This window comes from Diprion similis, chromosome 1 (assembly GCF_021155765.1).
Source record: "Diprion similis isolate iyDipSimi1 chromosome 1, iyDipSimi1.1, whole genome shotgun sequence".
In the NCBI taxonomy this organism is placed as follows: domain Eukaryota; kingdom Metazoa; phylum Arthropoda; class Insecta; order Hymenoptera; family Diprionidae; genus Diprion; species Diprion similis.
This window is the reverse complement of record NC_060105.1, coordinates 16,607,402-16,615,103: the sequence shown is the minus strand read 5'-3', so window position 1 is coordinate 16,615,103 and position 7,702 is coordinate 16,607,402.

Here is a 7,702-nt window from a genome sequence, read left to right as displayed (position 1 = left end):
TTGTCATCGCGCTCGAGAATCATCTTAAAACTCCGCGATTACGAGGGAGCAATTAGAAATAAAGGTGGAGCAAATTAAAGCGACACAAATTCAGTCGTTTCCTGATTTATTTCATCTATATATAGACGCAAATATCTATTTCCTACTCCTAACGACGAAGGCTTATCAAAAAGTAGGGTTATGTTGTCATCGAGCCTGTTTATATCATCTTAAAACTCCGCGATTACGAGGAAGCAATTAAAAATAGAAGTGGAGCAAATTGAAGCAACAGAAGAGCAATCGTTTTCAATTCATTCCATCCATATATATGCCCAATTATCCCTTTCTTACTCCGTATAACGGGGTCCGATCAAACGTAAGGTTATGTCGTCATCTAGCTTGCTTAATCGTCTCATAACTGTGCAATTACGAGGGAGCAATTAGAAATAAAGGTGGAGCAAATTAAAGCATCACAAATGCAATTGTTTTCTGAATTATTTCATTCATATATAGACGCAAATATCTATTTCCTACTCCGTTCCAGCCATTTTCCCCTAGATTCTTCTTCTTTTCGGTTTTTTGTTTTTAGTTTTTCTCCGGCTCTATGCGGGAGCAAATAATGGAAACTACGGAGCAATTAGGAGCAAATCAGGAGCAATTAATTAGTATAATTATTTTTTAATTTTTGTTCGTCAGGCTTGTTTCAAGCCGGTTGTGAAGTTAGCCCACCCCCCACTACTTTATGGTCACATTGCATTTTTCCTTTTTTTTTCGATAACGAATGCGAATTCATTAAATCTGACGGTGGAGCAATTAAGTGCATACGGGGAGCAATTTTTTGCCGCACAGAAGATCCTTTAAATCCCTTCCGTTTAGCCAAAAACCGCGTTTAAAGAATTTCCCTAGATTTCAGTTTTTTTTTCGGTTTTCATTTTTTTAGTTTTTCTCTGGATCCATGCGGGAGCAATTAATAAAAAGTACGGGGCAATTAAGAGCAAATCGGGAGCAATTTTTTGGTGTATTAATTATTTCAAAAATCTTAAGTTGCAGGCCAGCTTCACATAGGTCTGGTTTTCGATTAGGAAGAACACCGACATCTCAGTTTGGCGACATTTTTTACCGACACGACACGACTGCCGGTAATTCATGCGACGTTTCTTACCGACATTACATGACTGCCGGTAATTCATGCAACATTTCTTACCGACATTACATGACTGCCGGTAATTCAACCCCCTGACACTGGTCCCTTTTCCCATACGATAAATGGGATAAATGCAAACGCGTTTTGTCTCGGAATCTAAAGTTCTCGAAATCGCCACCAGCAGCGCTGGCTGTTCTGTAAGAATCTTCGATATAAAGCATATAAAGCGAGACATCAAGCGTTGACTGAGGATTCTCAGTCAACGCATCAAGTCTTTGTGTGAAATTTATTGTTTAAATCGAGTGAAAATTGTAAAATATATAAAATCGTTTTATCTACGAGGTGTTTAAGTTTTATTGGCGACATGCCAACGTGCTCAGTCCCGGGCTGTACTTCCGGGTACCCTTCAAACTTGGAAAAAGTACATTTCTTCACAATTCCCAAAGATCTCGTAATTGCTGAAAAATTGAGAATTGCTATGAAACGCACAGACGCGTGTATTACAACAAGACTAGCAGTTTGTGCAAAACATTTCGTCAAAAATGAAATTCTTTGGCAGCGAGAGTTGCTCGGTCCTGATAGTAAAGTGCTCGGAGTGGTAAGTTCACTTAGAAAATTCAATCTTTCATGTTTTGCAGGAGGTCAAAACTATTTGTTTAATTTTTTTTAGTCTCGCGGTAGCAATAAAAATGTTCAATTGACGAATTTCAGTCTCAGTATAAAGTCCCCAGACTGCGAAAAGGTACAGTGCCTTCGAAGTTTTCTTGGGACGATTGGACGAATCCAGTGGAACCTGATCAGGTGCAGATAAAACCTCCAGTTATCGATAAAAAGGATAATGCATCTGATGATTCTGTCCATGTACTACCGTCCAACAATAACGACGGTAGAATCTCTGCTCCCGATTCAATCGTTTTTCAAGAACCAGGTTTTCCATCCATTGAATCTACCTCGCTTATTCAAATGGAACAACAATCTGTAGAAACTCGCGAGCTGAATTTCCAAGATATCGTGAGAGCAGATCTGGACCAGCCACCTGGATGGATAAAACAAATTATTAGCTGTATCAAAAAGCAGCTTACAGGATTTTACATCCTCAAAACTGTGGAAACTGAGGGGATTTGTAAAACTGGCGTATTCAAAGAAGTGATTGTAGCGGAAGATTTATCGATTCAAGTTAACGTTCTTGGCGAACAACTCGACCTTCGTCGGTTAAATATATCTTGTCCCATCACGGATGTACACGAAGTGCAGAATTTGTTGTTTGCAATTCATCGGCTGAATGTGTGTCGTGGTTGTTGGGAACCACCAGTAAAGCCCGAAATTGAGCAGCTCAGTTGCGAAAAACTAAAAAAAGATTTTTCCTCCACTTGGCGACACGTTGAATGTCCTCTGCTACTTTCCGATAAGAAAGTTTGCGTACATTGTAGCAAGACTAAACACGCTATCGACACAAATCTTCGCCGATACATCCAGGGAAAGGTACAAGTACGAAGAAAAAAAAAAGTCGATTTAAGGGAACAGAAAAAACAATTGCTGAAAATGCAGGCGAAGTATCGCTCAGCAATGAGAATCAAACGTCTTGCGAGGCAAAAAATTAAAAGTCTGAAGCAAGAGGTATTTGAAATGCGTCAGAAAATGGCAAATGGCAATACATTGAGAGCGGAAAAATCCTCAAAAATCAAATCCACGTCCTAAACCACATAATCGAAGCAGCGAAGCATAAAAATTCAAAAGAACGTTATTATTCAGATGAATGGATGCTGCTATGTATGCTGTTGCATATGAGATCTGCAGCTGGGTACGAATTTCTACGGTCCAATGAAATTTTGCCTTTCCCGTCTGTGAGAACGGTTCGAAGGTATGTTATTGTTATTGACGATATTATTTTATATGACAAACATTTTTGTGATAAGTACATGTGCGATTTTTTGCAGTACATATTATTTAGAATTGCCATGTATGAGTTATTCGTAGTTAATGTCTTTTTGAGTATTTTAATTCGATTCACGATTTCTTATTTTTAACTATTTACTACTCATCATACACAGATACTCATCGAAAATAAAAACTAGTTGCGGTTTCGATTCAGAATTTTTTGAAGTTCTCAAAGTTTCTCTGGCAAACATAGAAGAATCGCAGCGACCTGGAATTCTTCTTCTAGATGAAATGTCAACTCGGGAGAGTGTCAGCGTGAATACAAAGGAACTGACGTACAAGGGGTTGATCGATTTCGGAAATGAAGGCCTCAAATCGTCAAATTTTTCAGAGAAAGCTAATCACGCTTTAGTTTGAATGCTGGCCAAACACAAACAATTGCGGTTTTCGCCATCTCGTCGAATACTCGACACAACACTGTGGTTTCGAGTACGTGTTAACGGGTCGAGTGAATCAAGATCCTCTCAAATTCGTATAAATTTTCCTGAAAGTCATAAACTGAATTAAAATTTTCTGAATTATTAATAAAAAACTGTAAAAATTTGCAACCATTGGAGTTTGACGATGAATATCTTTGAAACGCTTAATTTAATCGACAAATCATAAGAGACTATTTTTGTAGAACAGTTAATTTCCTACAAAACTATGGACCGCGCAATTCATAAATTTTTTTCTTTGAACGAGTTATAAAATTCATAAGCAAAACAGAAATTTGTCTTAAAATAATCAAACTTAAACCTTTGATATCTTTCAGACGGTGAGGTTTACGGAAAAATTATATGAGACCTTTTTTGTAGAGCGTTCAATTTCCTACAATAATATGAAAAGAGATATTTTTTAACTAACATTTAATAGAGAGATATAAATTTTCGTTTCTAATACTGAGGAACAAATGGAAAACTATAAAACGGAGAACCTTCCTATCAAAATTAAGAGCTCATATTTGGTGAGTATTTTTTACAGGTGTATAGCAACCGATTTTTCAGAGTATAAAGTGAAAAAAAAAATAGTCGGTTTTTCTGACCCACCCTAATATATAATCTATAGGTTGCATGTGGTTGGGTGTCAATACGGTAACTGAAATGTGTAATTAACGATATCCATTAATTTATTAATTAATCTATAATTAATCTATCTATTTATTATGTAATTCGAGCCACCTATTTCCAGAGTATCCCATTTTCGTCCATTCACCCTAGGAAGTTCTGCAACCGTTCCTTTGAGAGGCCATTAACCGTAAAAAAAAACCAAAAAAGGAACCAAGGTTGCTTTACGCATTTTTTCAACCGTCCCGAGGAACCGTGAGGAACTGATTTGACCGAACTAGCAGTATTGTCCGATATAGTACCGTGCAATTGTCGTTGATAAAAACTCATGTATTTTAGAAAATGAACTTTAATTTTTGTACTTTTGCACCGGTGACAATACCCTGGCAGAGCCTTTGGTGACACTCGGGGATCTTAAAACAATATACGCCAATCCCGATACTTCCATTGAACTTGCAAATTCTGTTAAACAACAGTTGCAGAAAATTATTAAACACGAAGATTGGGTTTTCACAGAAACCACTGAGCATGATTATGCCATGCCAGAGGTAGCCAGTTGCATAAATTATTGTTTGACTGCCGACTTAGTTAAACGAGTCTGCAATAACGTCAAGTGCATCAAATGTAAACATGCTTTATTAAATCCAAAGAACACGGCAATCCTTCCCGAAGCTGTATTGAATAATTGGCAACGAAGAGATGGGTTGGCACATCCAAACGGCCAATTATACCGTTTCATTCAATAATTGGAAGAAAAATTTCAAATTCATTGCCAATCCCCTTACGTGTTTGAGGACATTTTTACTGACGTATGCAATCACGGTGGCTTGGCATTCCCGTGCAAAGACCATGCGCATGAAATAATATATCAATTAACCCAATTGTATGTACGTGTCTGAAAGGATGCAGCAGTACTGCACACGCATGAATGCAGAGCAAAAAAAAAGAAAATCAATTGCACAAAAAGAAAGCTAAATTCTGCAAAACATAAACGTACACATGTAACATATATGTACATTTTGTATCATATTCATATATTCATTATTATGCGAAAATTATATTCATTATGCATTATATTCATGCGAAAATAAATGAATATTTTCACTTTTACATACGGATGTTTTTTTTCACGTCTATGTGAGTACCTTATTACATACCTAGTACCTATTTCCTAAGTCAACTTAGAATGTTTTCATCTGTTGAAGGACTATTGCTGAATATTTAAAATTGATAATGCTAAGCTGAACAATTCAAATTGCAATTAAAATTCATTATGCGCGCGAATAATGGTTTTCATAAAGTTATCTACAATAGCCTTATATATATACGTCATTTTACCATCAAATCTTATGGGACTGGGCTCAAACTGTGTGTTACATCATCGTCGAGTGGCATCATGCCGGATAGTTCGATACTTTTGATGCAACTGTGAAAATTTTCCCAATCTCGGTGAGTGATAACCGATCTGTAAATTTTTTTTCGAAATTTCCCAAAAGTAAAACGTCGCACTTTTTGCCAAAATAAGGCATCAATTGCCCAAGTTTCATGCTGATCGCTTGAGCGGTACGGGTTCCGGAGATATTACCTGAAAAATTTACTATAAACACAATTTTTTTCTTCTTTTCTTCCTCTTCTCCGCCTTCGCCACTCCATTTTTGCATAGAGAGTAGCTTGGGGCCTCGTTATCTATCGAATGGTCAGCCGGATCGGTTTCAAATTAAAAATATAACTTCATGCAATAGGAATCTACTATTCCCACTAATTTTAAGGAGAATTCAAACCGGTATTCAGACTGTACAAGATAATGAAGGTTCGCAAAACAGCTTCTTGCAGCCTTAAAACGAATCGAACGGTTTCAACGGATTGATTTGAAATTTAAAACATGGCGTTATGTCACCGGAATTTCAGCTACTATCGATTTTGAAATGAACCTGAACACTTACTCAGGTGACATCTAAATCTAGGGAGTTGAGAAAAATGAAGGGGGGGGGCAGCTATCGATGCTTTTGAACGCGGGCGACCATTCGCCTAAAAACGGCCCTAGCAAGACACAATATCCGCATCAAATGGCTTCGGTAGGATATGACATACATACATTTGCAATAGACGATTCGAAACTCTTACAATCAAAAGTCAGTAGTGTTAAAAAATATTTTGACAATACGAAATTCGTTGTTATTTTGATTCGTCCGGAATATTATTGCTTTTTGTATTTTATGTTTGTTCGTAACTGAGCCAATAACTATCTTTGTCAAAATACTTTATAACTGATTGTGTAGCATATGATTATATGCCGATATTTTTGGAAAAATCTGAACAAACTTGAGGTTCCAGTTTAAAGATTTTACTGTAAGATTCAAGTTTGTTCTAGTCGGAAAAATTATTTAACAATTCTTCCTTCTTTCTGCTATATTCGGAGAAAAACGTAAACGATACATTGAACAGACGTAACACCTAGGTAAAAATGACCAAATATGCAGTTCTATGGAGTTAACGTAGGAAATTAAGGCAACGTAGCAAATTACAACAAAGCAATTTATTACCATGTAAGTATTACGTTAATTTATATACTTTAAAACATATAACGTTTTTCGTCTCACTTATAGATTACTATAATTACTCATTTTTTAATGTTTTATTGTAGTGTGAAACCCATCTACCTATTTGTATGTAATAATAATAATTTTTAATTTTCTATGAATTGACTGAGCAACGACTATACGTAAAGAAATAAGGTCCATCGCTTTATAATACATAATCTATACTGAACAGTCAAGGGGGTTCCCAGTCTGGAAATTCCCAACCCTAATTTTTTTTTTTTACTGTATATTTTTAAAGTGGAATCCTTCACGCGTGTTCTGAGCCAATATGATCGAAAGAATCCAAGACTACACGACGTTAGAGCCATTCAAAAGAGACGGGATCTGGAAATTTGTTTCTATATTATTTCCAGCGACAGAAGACGGAGAAAGAGAGGCTTTTCAACTCTGTACGGCGTGGAAACTCTTATCGGCTATTATTCTAAGGTGCTTAATATTATTACCAAATCTTCTTACTGCAAGGCTTACACTAGCTGGAAAAACAAAGCCGACAGAGAATACAAGCAGAGTGTTAGTTCATTCATAAAAAGAATCATGATTCTGACCGTCAAAGTGCGGTTTCCAGACTGGGATACCCCCATTCGTAACAAATACTTTCGAGAATACAAGTCTTTTATAATTTTGTAAAAAGTGCACTAGACGACAGTCGACACTTCCTTGTTATTATTAACGTCACTTGCCACTTATGCGCATTGTTTTCACCAATCAACACGATAGAATTTATCTCTGGTGATGAAACAACACAATCACTCATCTCTTGATGTTATAAAGTGACTGTAACTCTTAGTCGGCATTAGGAATCAGTACCTGTCTCGCTCTGTGAGAACAAGTATCTCGTTTTATATCGAAAACCCTTAACAGATTACTATATGAATTATCAAATATATGTATACAGTGAAACACACAATCGAACAATACACCAGACAATTGCCAAAAGTGCCAAAACCTTCGGTGAAACACCAAAAGCCATGCTTCATAATCAATCCGCATATACC